The following is a 19,593-nucleotide window of genomic DNA, read 5'->3' on the forward strand; positions in this document are numbered from 1 at the left end:
CCAGGTTTTCCATGACCGTACGAACCCTGTCAACTGTGACGCCGATGGAGGATCGAGGCAGAATGAGGAAACCTCAGCTTCCGATTCTCGCAGCAGGTTTTCAGGCACAAGGTTTAATTGCTGGATGTTATGTGAGAGTTATAATAATAAATATTCATGAGCAGTAGGTGGACCTGGAGGTCAGCGTAGCATGTGGGCAAATAGTACGATCCAATTCAATCAGAAATGCAGAAATGCTTCAATCCAAATCAGGTAGAGCGAGATTACAATTCCACAAGATTAAATTGTAAGTATTGAATCCGTGATTATTTGAGTCGGGAGTCTCCTCTCAGCTGTGTCCACGTCAGCGGGAAGCCAATTTTCATCACCTCTCTTGTATTTTTACTTTTGAGAATGTTAGTTGAAGTAGTTCCTGTTCAACGCCTCGTGCAGAGACCTGACTCACACGATGCTTCACCGAGGATCAGACGCTCAGACGTCTTCAGATATAAAGAAATATTACAAACAGTCGAACATGTTGCAGGAGAGACTGCAAAATAAAATGTGTTTTTGATGAAATGCTTTAATGATGGCTCATGATGTCATCTAGTGTTTCAAACCCTCTTGCTTGTGTAGAGTCATATGAACAAAATGAACACGACCACCTGACCAAAGGTGAGACGCTTCGACTTCATCTGACATTTCAAGTCAGTCTCAGTTGTCATTCATGAGGTTTAACTGCGTTTTTATATCATCAAATAACTAATTAAAGTCAAACTTATCAGAAACATCGACACTGAAAAATTCATACGTGTGATAACTGAGAGAAAACTTCTTTAACTTGTTCTTTGACGTGTTAGTGTGGTTCATGTCCCATCTGCTAACATGGAGGAAGCAGGGTTTATGATCAATCCTGCTGCCAGCCACCAGGGGGCGATCAAGATGATTTGGCTTTACATTCTTTTGGGGGTAGCCATCTTTGTATATACGGTCTATAGGATGAAGTAACTGACCAGGACGACAACATTTAACTGCATCATAGAAGCAAACTCCAAGGTGAAGTGTGTGTGTGTATCTGTGTGTGTGTGTGTGTATAATGAATCCTGCTACATCATGAATAATAATGGGCCACCTGATTGATCCCTGCAGGGAAATTGTCTCCACTTATTCAAACCACAGGAAGGTCAGAGCACAGGGTCTATTTAACGTCACGTGGAATCGGTGGAAGAACACTTGAGTGAACTCTTCAAATCTGAAAACCCCCCCAGGGCTCAAAAACACACAAAATATAATATTCTGACCCCGTTTTCAACTCTCGTGTTTTCCCACCACTTCTCCAACCAGACATTCGAGGACTTCTCAAGGGTTTTCCATCTCAGTCTCCTCGTGTTCGAGCACCCAAGCACCCAACACACGACGAATTACCAAGAAATGTGATGGTAAGAATCTGTGAATACATGTCAGTTGTGTTACAGCGGTGCACAGCAACACAATGCAGTGTGTACTTTGAGCTAAGAGATGATGGGAGACTTCAGGAGAGTCTAAGAATAACACAAGTATATAAATGCAAACACTTTCATTTACTAAGTTTCAAGCATCGCCCGTTAACTAACTAACAAACCGATGAAAACATTAGCTCCTGGTCTGAGGTAATTAAATGAGAATCCAGGACCTCGACGTCTTTTCAAGAGGGAAAGAAATCAACACTAATCCGTCACAAAAGCAGGAACATTGACAACGTATCCATCAAATGATCAAAGAATCAATATTTAAAACCAATCAATGCTGAATGACATCTTGGGGGGTCATGAAGAAATAGAGGAATGTGCCTGTATCTTCCATCTGAAGGTCGTATCAAGGACAGCAGTGTGTGTCTGTCTGTGTATGTGTGTGTGTGTGCATGTATGTGTGTGCGTGTGTCTGGGTGAGTGTGTGTGTCTGTGCGCTTCACGCTGATTTCTCCCTCGGGGTGCAAACCGAACACGAGAAGCTCTAAATCCACATTTACGCTAAAGAGCATGTCGCCGTCTGTGCTGCTGGCGTCAGGCTCACGTTAATCTCCGACTCACATTGGTTTGGTGGTATTTTAGTTTGTTTACTGCACATTATGGGATGCATCTGTACTCTGCAGGATTAAACGGCCACGTTAACTGTTGGCTGCAGATGCACGGTTATGATTTATAAGTGGGATGAAAGGAGAGGAACACACACACAGAGGAAAATACTGTACACAACTGGCACATTAAGGCCAATTTATGCTTGTAAGTATTTTCTAAAACGGACAGATAAGACCCGCCCTATCCGTCGTAGAACGCCCTCTCCGAGCGCTTCGGAGAGCTTTTCGTACACGTCTGATTTTTCTAACTGTCCGTCTTTATTTCGGAGACCCCACGGACAGCTCTTGGCTGTGATTGGTCCGCGAACGACATCATTTCCCTACGAGGTCATTTCCCTACGACGTCATTCCCGGACCTCAAACTTCCTGTTTCCTTCCCTGTCACATCAAACCCAATCACAACTACGATTCTACGATTAATGTGACGTGTGTGTTAAGCCAGCGGAGTTGTCCGGCTGACGGTGGCTCGTTAGAGCACTGAGGGCATGTGTGCACGGTCACAGACGGTTATAACGAGCTTTCAAAACGGCGCTAGCGGGCTAGGCTAGCGGGCTAGCCACCATGCTAACTGCGGTGGTAACAGTGCAAAAACCCGCCGTCACGACTTTAATTCCACTTCTATCATGACACTGTTTCTATAATACCGCCAGGTTAGAAGCAAACACTGGATAGTAGTAGTTAGTGCCGGGAGTCCCTGCTGACTGTGTGTGGAAGCTGGGGGGGGAGCTAGCTCCGGGTAGCTTCTAGCTACATGTAGCCTCAAGCAGATTCAAGCTGTGGAATCAGCAACACAGTTCGGAAACAAGACCGGGGAACCGCTGCGCTAAGAAACGATTACATCAGCATCTTGACACGCTGGGTGTCACTTTATTTAGTTCTGTTAGTTGCCATGGTTCAGTGTGTGGGAGGAGCTAACATGTCAACAGAGACACGTGGACTTCTTCTTCCCAAAATGGGGGTAGGCTTCTCTGAGCTCGTCTTCCGTTGCGCCACCTATGGGTTTGGCGGTGAATTTTTTTCGACGTACAGTGGTCGGATTAGTAAAAATCAAAAAGACTCTTCGCCCCCGTGGAGCCCTCTCCGAGAAACGGAGAACGAAGAAGCATACTGGAGCAAACTAGTGATGAACCTCTCACACCTTCGATCAGCTGTATTTTAATATCTGAGCCTGAAGTCTTCATGTTGTCCTGCAGTGTCTCCTTAGCTCTTCTTTGACTGAGATGCTAAATCTAGCAAGTCGGTTTAAAAGTTTGGAAAAAGAGGAGAAAACCCCTTCAAAGACGTTGAAATCAACAGTTACATATCAAATAAATGTATTGAGAAAGCTGGTAGTGGAGCAAACCGACAAATAACATTAAATCTACTATGTCTATTAATCCCTGAAATTAAGCACTTTCAAGGTGCTTCTTGTTGCCACCTCTCGTCTAGAGAAACAGATTCACGTAATTTTTGTTCTCAAGAGTAATGGGAAATTCTTGTTTTCAAACAAATGTAAAAAATTTAGTTGAAAGAAGCAACTTTTTAAAAAGTAAAATGAAAACCTCTGCATCCAAACAGTTGGTTTGATCCAGATGTTACGTTGTGATCTCATCTCATATTTACATGATTGTAGTGAGCTGCAGAAACACTCATAAATCCCAAGCTCTCGACAAACCAGTTCAATTAAAGCAGGTTTAGTTTTTGGTATCATTTTCAGTCACGTTTGGTTCACACTCTCACCTCAGTGTGAAAGTTTACAAGACATTTAAAATGCTTCATGCGTCATGTGGACACACGGCATGCACTCTGTATTCCTGAGTAGGGTTGCAAAGGGGTGGAAAGTTTCCGGTAAATTTCCGGAAACTTTCCAAGGGAAGTTTAGCTCGGGAATTTTGGGAATTTTGAAAAAAAAAAAGAAAATACGCAAATTAGACGCTGAGCAATAAAAACATCATTCAAAACTCTATTTTAAAGATGTATGGAACGTTGAGTTTCAACCCTCCACTGTGCATTCTTCCATCACATGCACAGATAACTCCCAGCATGCTTCACTCTACAGCAGGGCTATTGAGGCCTGCTGTAGTGTGCAGGACTAGTCAGGTAAGTTTCCATGATATTACTGGGGAAAATATATTAGCATGCTGATTGAAGATTGCTCATCTGTTCATCTAGCCTATTTCCATTCATTTATCCATCAATTGTAAAATATTTTTACAGACGATTCCAATTGTTTGGCTAACTATTTATATCTCTGGCATTGCATTAGTGTTTTTTTACAAACTTTTTTCTCATCTTATTCTACAGAACAATGCCACGTGCACTCTCTCATGTGTGGAGACATTTCACCCCATCCAATGTAGAAGGAAAGGCTGTGTACATTTGCAAATACTGTGCAAAGACCTATGTTAAGAATGACACAACGATGCAGAAGCATATAGTCAAGTGCCCAAAGTTTCCTCAGGGCTCAAATCAGCCTATGACACAACAAAATGTTTATATTTATGTCTGTATATGACAAGGTAAATACAGTTAGTATAAATTACCCACAACATTTCCAGTTTATTCCCGTTAATTCCCGTATATTCCCGTTTATTCCCATTAATTCCCGTATATTCCTGTTTATTCCCGTATATTCCCGTTAATTCCCATGGAAAGTTTCCAACTTTGAATATTCCCGGAATTGTGCAACCCTATTCCTGAGTGACAGATAAAGAGTTCTTATCCTTCAAACATGAACTGGATCAGACCACAGAGTCACAGGAGGCCTCAGACAAACACTGAATCCTCCGGTGCTCAGGTTTATTGTAGTGGAGAATAAATCTGTAGCAGAGACTGAATGAGCATCTGCAGAGCTGCAACTTTATATGATTTGTGTATGTGATGCTTGTGAAGTGTAACAATAGAATGAAATGAGGTTTTAAAGGGAAAAAGAATATGAATGAAGAACTGTGAGTCGATGAAATACACAACTGGTGATATAGACAGAAGTGCAATAGATGCGGTGTGTAACTGAACGCATCAACAAAACAACACCATAGAAATACCTGAAAACAAATCAACACTGGTGTCTGAGTCTAAATCCTTCGCTGGTTCTAAATGAGATTTTAGCTGTGACCTTTCTTCCTGCAATGGAACAAAAATGCGCTGCGGCTTTAATTATTAAATAGACATTAAATTCATCAATTAACAATACAGTGAGCTGCTGCTTGAATACAAACCTGCTCTATGACAAAAGACAAAAAGTGGAATTCACACCCTGTGGTTGTACGCAGCCGTGATGCAGTCCAGTTTCAGTCCACATGCATTCACACTCATGAGGTCCCTGTGACCTGTGACTAGGGTTGCAAAATTCCGGGAATATTCAAAGTTGGAAACTTTCCATGGGAATAAACGGGAATATACGGGAATGAACGGGAATAAACTGGAAAAGTTGTGGGTAATTTATACTAACTGTATTTACCTTGTCATATACAGACATAAATATGAACATTTTGTTTTGTCATAGGCTGATTTGAGCCCTGAGGAAACTTTGGGCACTTGACTATATGCTTCTGCATCGTTGTGTCATTCTTAACATAGGTCTTTGCACAGTATTTGTAAATGTCCACAGCCTTTCCTTCTACATTGGATGGGGTGAAATGTCTCCACACATGAGATAGTGCACGTGGCTTTGTTCTGTAGAATAAGATGAGAAAAAACTTTGTAAAAAAACACTAATGCAATGCCAGAGATATCAATAGTTAGCCAAACAATTGGAATCGTCTGTAAACATATTTTACAATTGATGGATAAATGAATGGAAATAGTCTAGATGAACAGATGAACAATCCTCAATCAGCATGCTAATATATTTTCCCAGTAATATCATGGAAACTTACCTGACTAGTCCTGCACTCTACAGCAGGCCTCAATAGCCCTGCTGTAGAGTGAAGCATGCTGGGAGTTATCTGTGCATGTGATGGAAGAATGCACAGTGGAGGGTTGAAACTCAACGTTCCATACATCTTTAAAATAGAGTTTTGAATGATGTTTTTATTGCTCAGCGTTTAATTTGCTTAGTTTTTTTTTTTCAAAATTCCCAAGCTAAACTTCCCATGGAAAGTTTCCGGAAAGTTTCCGTAAATTTACTGGAAACTTTCCGCCCCTTTGCAACCCTACCTGTGACCTTTACAAACTAATACTTTTATTCTGGGACTATAAATAAACGTTAGCACAGAATCTGAAGAACTTCCCTCAAGGTGTTCCTGAGATGCTGCACTCACAAGAAGAACAATGATTGTTACTGAACACCCAGCGGCCTCAACCTTTGACCAGGAAATTCTTGAAGAGTTCATCCTCACGTTCAACTGAACCTTCGAACCACATTTGAAGGAATTCCCTTCGGGCCTCAGAGATATCGTGCTCACAGTGACGGGACGAACGACCTGAGAGCAGAACGCCTCTCGCTGCTGTTGCCGTCACCAACGCACACAAAAGACTCATCAACACACCACGAGTAGATCTGCTCCGGAGAAACAACAGCTATCGAGCAGCAGCTGTTTGATTTTCACAAAGCCCTGTGAACCCGATGGTTCTCCCTTGTTAACGGTGTGTATGTCGTTCATATGTTCGCGTCCTCGTGTCACCGCCACAAACTGTCGCTCATTTCGCTCTTGGCAGACAAAGTGATTGTGCGTCTGACAGCGAGCCAGCTCATTACGGTTGTGTGATGTGGACATTTGACTTCTGAACAAATTTGAGCTCTGATTAGGGTTGCAAAGGGGCGGAAAGTTACCGGGAAATTTCCAGAAACTTTCTGGAAACTTTCCATGGGAAGTTTAGCTCGGGAATTTTGAAAAGAAATTTAAATACGCAAATTAAACGCCGAGCAATAAAAACATCATTCAAAACTCTATTTTAAAGACGTATGGAACGTTGAGTTTCAACCCTCCACTGTGCATTCTTCCATCACATGCACAGATAACTCCCAGCATGCTTCACTCTACAGCAGGGCTACTGAGGCCTGCTGTAGAGTGCAGGACTAGTCAGGTAAGTTTCCATGATATTACTAGGAAAATATATTAGCAGCTGATTGAGGATTGTTCATCTGTTCATCTAGACTATTTCCATTCATTTATCCATCAACTGTAAAATATGTTTACAGACGATTCCAATTGTTTGACTAACTATTTATATCTCTGGCATTGCATTAGTGTTTTTTTACAAACTTTTTTCTCATCTTATTCTACAGAACAATGCCACGTGCACTCTCTCATGTGTGGAGACATTTCACCTCATCCAATGTAGAAGGAAAGGTTGTGTACATTTGCAAATACTGTGCAAAGACCTATGTTAAGAATGACACAACGATGCAGAAGCATATAGTCAAGTGCCCAAAGTTTCCTCAGGGCTCAAATCAGCCTATGACACAACAAAATGTTTATATTTATGTCTGTATATGACAAGGTAAATACAGTTAGTATAAATTACCCACAACATTTCCAGTTTATTCCCGTAAATTCCCGTTTATTCCCATTAATTCTCATGGAAAGTTTCCAACTTTGAATATTCCCGGAATTTTGCAACCCTAGCTCTGATACAAAAAACGTAGCCCGACCCCAAGCGGCCACAATCGAAAGGCGTTTGACGAACCCTCAATTCCTCACAACACTTCCTGTCCTGTCCTGTCCCCCCCCCCCCCCCCCCCCCGTGGAGGGACGAACACGCCAGGGCCGGCCAGTACGGAACGGACAGAGTGATGCCTGCACACGTTTGTGTCTACATGCAAATCCTCGTGTGGCAGGTGTATGTTCCTCAGTATAGATAGAAGGGGGAAAAAAGTGTGTGTACTGTTGTGTGTAGTGTGTCTATTGTGTGTAGTGTGTCTATTGTGTGTAGTGAGTCTATTGTGTGTAGTGCCATGCTAGTGTACGGGAGACGTGGAGCAGGTGCATGTGTGTAACTGATGGTTCGATGCAGTGAGAGCGAACACGGGGGGGGGGGGGGGGGCACGTGTCGTGAGGCAAATGCAGATGCGCCGCTAACACACAGGTATGAGGAACCGTCTCAATGAATCACACACACACAGACACACACACAGACACACACACACAGACACACACACACACACACACACTTTGCAAGCTCAACGGCCCGTTGGTTTGGGAGCGGGAGGGGGGTATCAGGGCCGTTGCCATGGAAACTGGCTCTCCGTGCTGAAGCTGCGGGGAGGCGGACATAAACACACCGTCACCATGGTAACCCTTTCGTTGCCAGTGGCTGCCGGCTGTCTGTGTGAGGGATGGATTGATTCGTCCTTTGTGCGTAGCAGCAGTAGGGGGGGGACAGACGAAGGCAGGTGAAGCTTTGGACACAGACACACACAGACACACACACACCTACACACAATGTCTGTGTGTGTCTGGCAGAGAGACACACAACCCGTCCCATCTGAAGACGCTATAACAACATCATCCAGCATGTCCTCTTATGACCGTTTGCTGTGTGTTTAACTGTTGGACTTCAATGGGACATTCAAAATATATATATATAATATTTGAAGTCCCTGTGGGTCGTGGGTCCCCATAATGTGTTTTGCTTGTAGGTCAATATCAACACAACAGTTAAGATCAGAGGTAAAAACACAAATCTGCTTTTTCTTTAACAAAATACAGTCAGAAGTCAGAATATTTGCGTGTGAGGAAAAAAAATGTTCCTATGAAAACAGCTCAATGCTTAAAGAGATACCGAATGATTTTTCTGTCAATCAATTAATCAATATTTGAGTTAAACAAAATGATGAAGTTACACATTTTAATGTCTGATATGGAGCACAAAGCGTTTGCTGTGGGTTTAACCAGCGATGGGAGAAGCTCTCATCCAGTTAAAGGTCACACAGGAAGTAAGACCCACTCTCCTGATCGTTAGTTTAAATCACAGTAGATAGAGAGATGGATACTTTATTAATCCAGAGGTAAATTCAGATCATCCAGTAGCTTCAGGTCGATGATTTAATCTTCACGAGTTCAGACGTGAGAAGCACAGATACAGAGATCATCATTTCTGTTGCTTCACTTTCAGATTTTTTGTTGTAGACAAAGACAAAATGTCAAACTTTAACCGCGAGACGGATTCCTGAAATGAGCCTCCGCAAAGCAAACACCAAAGCCACAGTAAAGTCGGTAAAGTCAACTTTTCCCTCCGTGGTTTGGAGAAAGAAAGCTGGTTGTAGGTGTGATCCTGGTTTCAAGCAAAGGGAGAAAGAGCCGGAGGAACGAGAGGAGGATTCTGTCGAGTCTCCACCCGACACGAGCAGCAGAGCAATGAGACTCAATCCCAGGGTGAGAGAGAGGAAGAGTCAGAGGAAGTGACCAGAGGAGGAAGAATGGAGGTGAAGACAGTCATCAGTCTTATTCTGTATTTATTGGTCTCGTATGTATTTGTGTGTTTTTCCCTTTTCTTTGCATCAATTGGAAACATAACTGTTCGGATGACATGTTTGTTTCCTCTGTCTGATAAGTCTCCAAATACATTTTTCCTCTACGATATAATCTAAATAATTTAAAATGTAATATAATCATAAATATAACATCTTTAAAAGTAATGTGGATGTGATTTATTGGGACATAAGTGCATCATTAGTTCTGTGCTGCTCCACTTTTGCTCCACTCACAGTGAGGTCAAAGGTCAGAGTTTCAGAGCGTCCCAGAAGCTGACGCAGACTCAATGTCTCGCTCAAGGACGTCTTACATTTACATATAGTTCTAGTTAAAGAGCCTGAGGCAGAGTTTTTTTTGTTGAAGGTTTAAAAATACTGTTGGGTTGTATTTCACACAAATGGACGAATACAGAACGAACTATTTGACGGATTAAAAAACAAGACCAGGGAACAAAAATAAGATTAAATCACAGCTTCTCCCCTAAAAGACTCTTTTGATGACGACTTTAAATAGACTTTAATCTGGATGTGGACACGTGACCACGGGGAGATCAGAGACCCTGGAAACATCCGGCTGGTTCCTGCCGAGGCCGAGAGGGTCTCACCGGGCTCACTGAGCACCCCCCCCCCCCCCCCCCCCCAAACAGGGCGGCACACAGCACCACGGACGACTCATCATTTATTCAGCTTTCCACCGGACCAGTGGATCCACACTCTCACCCTGCTCAAGTGTATTCTAGATACCAACTCATAACTGAGGTGCAAGATGTGAATGGGTGGAACCACATGTCTGAAACTCGGGGTCAGAGGTCAAGGGCTGCGCCGTTCAACCGCATATTTAAGACCTGTTTCAACAAAAGCCCAAGTTTCACCATCGACAGTCTTTTCACTTTAAATGCACGAGAAGAATGGCACGGTGAAGGACAAGGAAGTGAACTAGGCCAGTCGCAGCAGAATGAGCAACGCCTCAGAACCGCTGCGCGCCAACTAGGCCACATTTGCATGATGCCACCGACTTCACCTGACACAAAGAGCGAGCTGAAGCAGAGGCCGCATCACGTGACTAACATCTGCACGCCGCGCCGTCCACGCCACACATCCGACAAACTCTTCTGGCTGTCCAGTTAGAGGGGGAAGGTTTTTATTTCATTGATTCTCGAATCCAAGAAGATTGTGGTACTTAAATTTCCATCCATATTTGCTTCTTCACTGCAGTAATTGACCCAAATTCCCAGCAGATCGATGACATTCCTCTCGAGACCGTCCAGCAGATGTCACCTCCCAGTTTTAAACACGTCTGCTCCGCGTATGAATTTCTATTTTTCAAAAAAACAATGGCTTCAATCCGACGCTTCTTTGTTGCATCGTCTCTGATTGGAGTTACAGCATTCTGTGTTTTCATCTTTCTCTGTTTTAGTTTCACCCGGTTTCACCATGCAGTGTATTGCACTGGCGCTACAATCTCTGAGTACCTGAGTTGGTTTCACTTTGGAGGAGGAGAAGCCAAACTTCTCACTCGTTAACCTGATCAAATAAATTAAAAAAACACATTTGTAATTAGAAACTGTCAATAACAACAAATCAGTAGAGCTTAAAACTAAGGCTGGGCGATTTTTCGATCCCGATTCGGGATAATTTTGATCGATTTCGATTATCTCCTCGTGACATGTATTCGATCTCACGTGGCAAAAGTAAGCGCAACAACAGTGTCTGAGTCTGCCGTCTGCCGTCTGCAGTTAGGACACGACACGCCCCCTTCCCATCGTGAGAACTGCTGCAGTTGCGAGAGAGAGAACAAGAGAGAACGAAGTTGAAAAAATGAGTGAAACTGAAGTCGGGGACAGCGAAAATAATGCCGAATGTGAGAGCGACATCACTACATCACCCGGAACCGAAGACATTGTCGGAAAAAAGCGTAACGCGACGTCAGTTGTGTGGACGTGGTTTGGATACGGCTAAAAGGACGAGGAGCAGACGAAGCCGGCGCTCGGTACCAGCCAGGACGGGAAACACCACAAACCTTTTCAATCACCTGGGACGGCTCCATCCCAGTGATCACACAGAGAGTTTGACTCTGCGGGCTCAAGTTTGCACGACACCAAACAAAGAGACAGGCAAGACCACTACGTCTCCCGTTAGCATCGCAAACGTTAGCGATGCCATGTTAGCAAAACAACAGTCCATCCAGTCGTGTTTTGCAGCCATTGCCCCATATGAAAACAATCGAAGCGGGGAAAAAATATAACGAGCGCTATTACTTATTGCTTAGCTACAGATATGATGCCCCTGAGCACAGTGGAGAGGGACGGCTTCAGGAAACTGATCAAAAAACTACATATCGTGTTAAGAATCGAGATCGATCAATATGGAAAAACATATCGTGATAACATTTTTTCCCATATCGCCCAGCCCTACTTAAAACCCTTAAATTCAATCAAGCTGCACCAAATTACTCACACTGATGAATATCAGTTCTCCAAAACTAGAAATTGGAATTTAGTGTTTGCATAATTCTGCTGAAAACAAACCAACAAATACACAAATGGACACGAGTGAAAAACAAACCTTTCGACAAATGTAATGAAAGTAGAAACAGAAACAGTCGGGTTCACACTATCTCTCAAATCTGTTTCAGCACCGACACCTAATTGCAGATATCGGCGATGACGTGATGGATCTACTGTTACAAAGAGTTTCTTCATCAATACCTTCAGTGCTTCCACCGTCACTTTAATTCAGGTACAGAACCTGGGCCTCGTGTTACGTCACCGAAAATGATTCCAGTACATTTGCAACATCAAGCCTCACAGATTACAGAGAGGGGTTCGCAATCGTTGGGTTAAGGTTGAGCTCAGAACCAGGAAGTAGTGAGGTTTAGTCTCAAGCCTGAAGAGTCCACATGCTCCTAAACAAACCGGTACCTCGTGGGTTAAATCATGCTTAGTTGTCACATTTGATCCTGACCATTGACGATCGCTCATTTCGTTTAGCAGGTCTTCTGTGAGTGAGCTGTTGATTCAACTTAAAAGCAATAATAACACGAGCTATTGCGCCTTTATATTATCACGGTCAGCGTCTCTGGAACAGACCAGAGGGCAGCAGAGGATGTTGATATTTTTAAAAGCAAACTCAAGACCTGGCCTTTCCACTCTGCTTTTTAATTTAATTATATTTAGTTTATTTAGTCTGTTTTACTACTTACGGTATATTTTTTTTATTCCATTTACTGCCTTTTAATACAAGACTTTTTAATTCTGGTTTTACTCACTTTTATAAATCCTATCTCTTGCAGTATTTTATTATCTTAGATATTTAGTTTTCCTTTTTTCCTGATCATTAATCGACCAGTATGGATTTAATTACCAGTATTAGGGAGTGAACATGTTATTGGCAAATATGTGTAAATTGGCAATGACTCCAGCGACGTCATTATCAAACCAAAGAAATGTAATTGAGGCTTGATATTTTACAGATTAACCAAAAATAAAACACCATTACAACCAAATATATAAACATTTAATTAATAGAATAACAAATGCACATCTTTTCTTCCATTTTATAAAATAAAAGCTTTCATATCGGCAAACACAGACGCTGTTAACTCAAAGGCTCACTCGTAATTTAAGATGCTGCGTCGACATCGAAATCATTGAATCATTGTGATAAAACAGAGCGAGAACTCAGACACACACACAATGTGATGCAACGTACTCTTCACACGAGAGTTGGTTATAATATAACAGACTATGATGAATTACGCTGAACAGGATCTACTCTCTCAAGTTACTTTGAATAAAGAAACAAATCTATATTTGGCAGGAAGTGCAGTGACCTCAGCACCTTTAAGAAGAGATAGACTCACTGGGTCTGAACCTCGGTGCTGATCACCTTTGTTTACATGTCAATCAGCTCTCACCTACGATGATGATGATGATGATGAAGATGATGATGTATAGAACCATGATTAAGAACTCAGAATGAGAGAGAGGCGCACACAGCTCACCTCGCTCCATCTTCACTTCCTCCTCGGAAAGAAGAACGACTCAGACACAGGTAAACTACCAGCTAAAATTAGCATCCAAGCTAACTCGAGCTCGGTAATGACCTGAGCCGCTGCCATCCATCTCCACAACAACAGAGCAACTGCAGCACACACACACACACACACACACACACACACACACACACACACACACACACACACACACGCACGTACAGACACACACGCATCATGGTTGAATGTGCTTACATGACCAACTACAGAGGCACACACGCACACACACAGTTTCTCCCTTACTCCCACACCAACACTGCATGGCTCAATGTGCTTACTTGACTGACTACACACACACATACATGACTTACAACAGCCCCACTTAAAACACACACAGACCCACACATGTACACACAGACACACACACAAGCGTCACGGCTAAATGTGCTTACATGGATGACTACATGCACAAAAAAGAAAAAAGCAGTCTCTCCTTCTTGCCAAGACACACACCATCTCTCAGACACGCACGTATAAAAACACACACAGACAGACACACACACAGACACACACACAGCCTCCAGTGACGTACTGCAGTGGAGCCGGCTCGGTAAAGCCGACCGAACACAGCTGAGGGAGGCTGCCTGCAATCACGCTGCCTATGAATCAATAAAACAGCATCACACACAAAGACACACACAAGACACACACACACACACACACACACACACACTCACAGACACACACATCTGTCTCGAATATAGAGTGTGAGCACTGCAGTCTCATCGATGCTGCTGCTTCCTTTCACAGCTACAACAGCAAAGACAATTAGAGAGCGTGGCTAACACCGATGCTAAGCTAACACCCTTCACACCGCTACCCAGGGATGGGATTTGTGTAATTTGTAATTGATTGGTTGATCTATAAATGTATCCATATATTGTACCAAACTACTGTAGTGTTTTGTGGTTTTTTAAAACACACGACAGTGGATGCATGCAGCCTCTGATTGGCCAGAACATCGAAGGTTCAACGATCCAGCACGAAGCCGGAAACAAAGAAGAGGAAGCACAAGGTGAGAAGCTGCTTTTAGCATAAACTGCTACAATTAGATAGATAGATAGATAGATAGATAGATAGATAGATAGATAGATAGATAGATAGATAGATAGATAGATAGATAGAGTACTTTATTCATCCCCGAAGGGAAATTAAGTTGTCATAGCAGCCGGTATATTTGAATACAATAAAATACAATACAATAAAATTAAAAATAAAAGGTAGGAAGAATAAAAAAACAGAAGCACAAGATAAAAATACAATAAAAAAGGTAGATAAGGTGCATTGGCAAGATGATGGTAAAAGTACTGATGATATGATGGTAATGGTATTGTTAGACAGTATATAAGAATAGTACAGTATATATAGTATATAATATAACATAATATATATTTATATATGATAGTAATTATACCAATATAAAAGCAGTATATGGTAATAATGGCAGCAACAGTATATATAATAATAATAGTAATGGTGATATAATAATAGTATTATAACATGTACACATAAATAAATATGTGTATATAGACTTATGTAAACAAGAATATACAGAGAGTATGATATGATATATAGTAGAAGTATGAATATGAATATAAGTATTTGACTATACAATAGGTAATATAATATATTATACACAGTTTTGTGTGTCATCAATAGAGACAAAGTATATCTGGAAATGTGACTTCCTGAGATTTGCTATTTGTGAGCCTGGACCTGTTGGTGTTCACTATACGTGTGATTGTTTTCAGAGATGGTAACAGATACTCGTGCGTCAGCTTCAACCTCCTTGACTCCCGTGCAGAGACTCCTTCTCCCCTGGTAAATCCTCATTTAATAATTCAGTCTAAAAAAAAATATGATCATTCTATTTGTCAGACCAACACTCCACGTGCAATATTAAACAGACAAAAGCAGCTTACGTTCTCCTGTGAGGAGCTGGAACCAGGAAGTGTCGGGTGTTTCACTTGATAAATGACTCTGACACTCAGCAGTCGTCTGGTGGGCCGGGGGGGGGGGGGAGGGGGGGGTTACTGCATCGTCCCCGTTACACAACTGTCTGTGGACCTTTGTCTCTGTTCCTCTCCTCATTTCTTGTTTGTCTCTATTGTAATAAATAACAAATAAAAGCATTAAAAAAAGTTCGCTCTCTTTTCCAATTGACTGAGCATCTCAACGCTAAACTGAGGACTCACATTTACTGCGGTGCTTTAAAAAATATGAAACCATTTTAACTGCGTTTATGATGCTTGTGTTTCTATAAATCCATTCTGGCAGTTTTTTCAACATGTGATTAAACTCTGTGACCTCTTCCTGCTCGTTTACTACCTCGTAAAGAAATATGAAGAACCTGCTGTAAGGAGGCAGACGAGTTTCACCTCTCCACTGTCACTCTGATGAATTCTGACATAAATCTTATCAAATGGTTCGAGGGAAACTTCCCAGAGGTGAGAAGCAGCGACTGTTCAGTTGTCGAGGAGAGATCGGTTAATGTTTAATCGTCAGCTAATCTTCAATCTTTTTATGGCATCAATTTGTTTGTAATGTGATGAAGAAGAGATAAGTGGAAACATGACATGATTTACAGTCGGCTGAAAAAGACCAATCCCTCCTTCACTCTGCTTAATGCAATCTAATTAAAATGAGCTAGATGTTTACCTAACATGAGAAACAGATGTTTCTATGTCCATATATATATATATATATGTCATTTCTGAGGAATGAGAAAAATGTGGGGAATTCTGAATGTGGAAAAAGGACGAGTCCACCAAACAAACAAAGAGAAGGAACTCCTGCTCAAAGGAAAGCTACTTCCTGAACAAAAATTTAAATAAAAAGGCGAGGAGGCGGAAGCGGAGGCGGCGAGCGACAGACGGACGCTTCCGCTGCTCAGGTGAGAACAGAGAGATGATCAAACAGAGAAAATCAAAGACTGAAAAGAATTCACTTTTTTCTCTGCTTTACCTTGAAGTGCAGAAAACCCAGTTTCACTCAGCCGCTGCTGATTCATGGATTATAAAGAGAAACATATTGAGCAGGGAAATGAAATTCCCTGTCACCGTTCAGAGCCGTTTTCCTTTATATGCATTCATTTCTTTTATAGTGTAGCTGCTGCCACTGCAGACATTGATGTGAACAAGTTTGATAATCAATGAAATGTTTCGTTATTTAATATGGAAATATGCTGACAGCATGTGATGCTTTTCACTGTTTTATATCATCGCCGTGTGTTTATCTTATCACCGACAAAAAACATGTTTCAAAAAAGCCACTTAAAGGGACTCTTACCTTTGTTGCATTTTTACACTTTTTTTGGATAAGGTTAAATTGGTATTAATAAGGTAATGACACTCTAAAATGCAAGACAGACCCACCAGGAGTAAAAACAAACAATTATTTCACTCTCATAATATTTAGTGAAAACTTCAACCAATAAAATTCTTCGCACCGAAGGACCTTATTGGCCGACAGACCTGTCTGTTTGCTGCATGGACATGCAGGTTTTCCGTCTGCTTCTTGTGGCGCATTCGGGCCCGTCATCAAGGCATGTGAATGTAAATGTATATAACTTACCGAATCCATTGCTTTGGTAAACAAAAACTCACGTGCGTGCGCGGAGGCAGTAGGTTGAAAGTCTGCTTGTAAATAAAGTTTCTTAAAAAAAACACCGCGGATGGGAACGAGGGGGTGGGGCATTGGAGGAAGGCGGGATGATTTGAATGTGCTGTAATTCTCAAATGCAACAAAGGTAAGAGTCCCTTTAAGGTGACAGGACATGGACAGTTAAATTAAAGTATGAAAGAGTATGAAGATGAATTATTAATAAAAGTATATAACGGTAATTTCATTTAAAAAATGTTAAGTATCTGATCTGTATCAGATACTTTAAACTCTAAAAGTCAATAAACTGGAAGTACCTTCAAGATAAATATATAATAAACGAGTTTGGGGGAAATCGATCCATGTTTTTTTTAAGTTATTTTACACACAAGGTTGAAAACAATCGTGTTCTTCCCATGTGCAGGACGAAAAACAGGCACCATCGATTTTCTTTAGCAAGATAAAAGAAACTGAAACATCCTCTGCTTTCACACACAAGTCATTTCCCAAACACTTCTGATTTCTGACAAAGAAAAGTGGACAAAGAGCTGCGATCATATGACACCAGTCTGTCCACCGCGTCAATCAAAGCCCAGAAAGTGTCAAACATTGACAGAAGCAAAAGTCCAGCAGCTGCTCAAACAGAACAACCGGTCAGAAGTGACCTCACCGTTTGGAAAAAGGTTCTTCTTTGGTTGCAGGTTGTTCAAATGAAGGAAAGAACTGTATTTGTTTTGTCATATAAAAGAGAGTAAATGCGCCGTCACTCTTCCAACAGTTTTCTCTCAACATTACCTGAGAGGCATCGGTTCCCCTGATGATGTGAACACTGTTTTGTTTCGGGTCGTGGTTGCCCTGATAACCAGATAACTCGGCCACTTGAAAAGAAGGTGAGATACCAGACACACCCTCAGTGAATCAGTGAAGACATCCGCTATGTAAACCAGCTGATGCAAAACCCTCAAATCACACTATCGAAATCATTTAACTACCACAGACGTTCTTTGTAAACATCAGGTTTTGATTCAGCACTGTCGTGGTTGGAACCTAACTTTCCTCCTGCCGGGATAATAAAGCTCATGTGACTCCGGAGATGATCGATACAAGCAGCATCACAATGAAGTAGAAACTCACTTGTTATGTTATTGATTAAGGAGTTTGTCCTTTGAAGGCTTCGACAAGTCAGATAAACACACCAATTAAGATGCAATCAAGAACAACATTACAACTCTTGAACCAAAGGGTAATGAAGTGGATTGACCTTGAAGTGGTTTCATCAAAGAGAATGTGACATTGGAGGTTTTTCACGTCCGAAAGTCCAAATCAGGGTCGGAAACCACGTTTAGTTTTGGTTTCATGTTGTTGTTTCGCAGCCACACTAAAGTTTGTAAGATGCACCCATGTCCAGTCGTCATAAATCAAAGGATTGATAATGATGAAGGCACCGGATGGAAACTCACAACTGCAAAGTCTTGTCAAGTCACGCACCCGGCCGCAGATTAAAAGAAAAAAATCATGTGTTGGATTTGTATAAATGTGTCGTTTGTTGTGAGAGAATAAGAGACAATGAGCTTTACACAAACAACTCCTCCGGGGGGTTTGCTCCAGGCACATGACACTGTGGGAACACTTTCATATCTACACCCATAACTAACTCTTACTCTAATGTTGTGTCAAGTTTCACTGGACGTGTGATGATAAAAAACAGTTGGTGTCCATGATTATTTCTCAAAAACAACAGATATCTACAATTAGTAATAGTTTTTTTTACTGACACTAATTGGATTTAGAGACATTTGGGGGGAAAATCTCCCAATCGAGCGGCTGACAGAATGAAATAGTGATAACAACAAAGAGGTGATTGTGTTTTGCTGTTGTGACAGTGCTGACACCCTGTCTCTACAGTGAGGAGTCCTCGTGCTCAGCCGAGACACTGCTGTGTCACCTTGCACTTACAAAACTCTGACTCATCACTCTGCTCAGCTTCACTCATGAATATTACAAACAGTAAGGCATCGTCCAAGCGCAGTAAAGACTAACAACATCACTAAAATACCTGGAGCCGAACGACTCCACGTGAAAAGCCTGAAGGTTGCACGACACGTGACTGAGGATTCACGGGACAACATGGTGGAGTAAAGACTAAGAGTCTGTTCACACCTTCCCTGTTTGGTTCAGACCTTCGAACTTCTCACTTTAGTCTGAACCTTAATATCCGGTGTGAAAGGTTCCTCGGATCACGGTCCAGACCACTGCACCAAAGTTTAGTCAGATCAGAAGAGGTGTTCTGGGTCTGGATCAAACTGAACCATGGTTCTGTTCGTTTACAGAGTGAAAACACTGTTTTGAAGGTTTTGGATTTTCTGACGAATCACAGGAAGCAGAGACAGCATTAACTGACAACACGCCCAAACCAATCGGAGTCAAGTATAGGTAGACTCCGCCCAG

At 41.9% G+C, this 19,593-nt stretch overlaps 1 protein-coding gene across 1 annotated transcript in view; it reads right to left on the minus strand.

Annotated features, from left to right (window-relative positions):
* chd6 (chromodomain helicase DNA binding protein 6) overlaps positions 1-19,593 on the minus strand; it is an 84,582-nt gene that overhangs the window by 51,429 nt on the left and 13,560 nt on the right. The window lies entirely within an intron of this gene.

The sequence above is a fragment of the Limanda limanda genome, chromosome 4 (genome assembly GCF_963576545.1).
Source record: "Limanda limanda chromosome 4, fLimLim1.1, whole genome shotgun sequence".
Lineage (NCBI taxonomy): Eukaryota > Metazoa > Chordata > Actinopteri > Pleuronectiformes > Pleuronectidae > Limanda > Limanda limanda.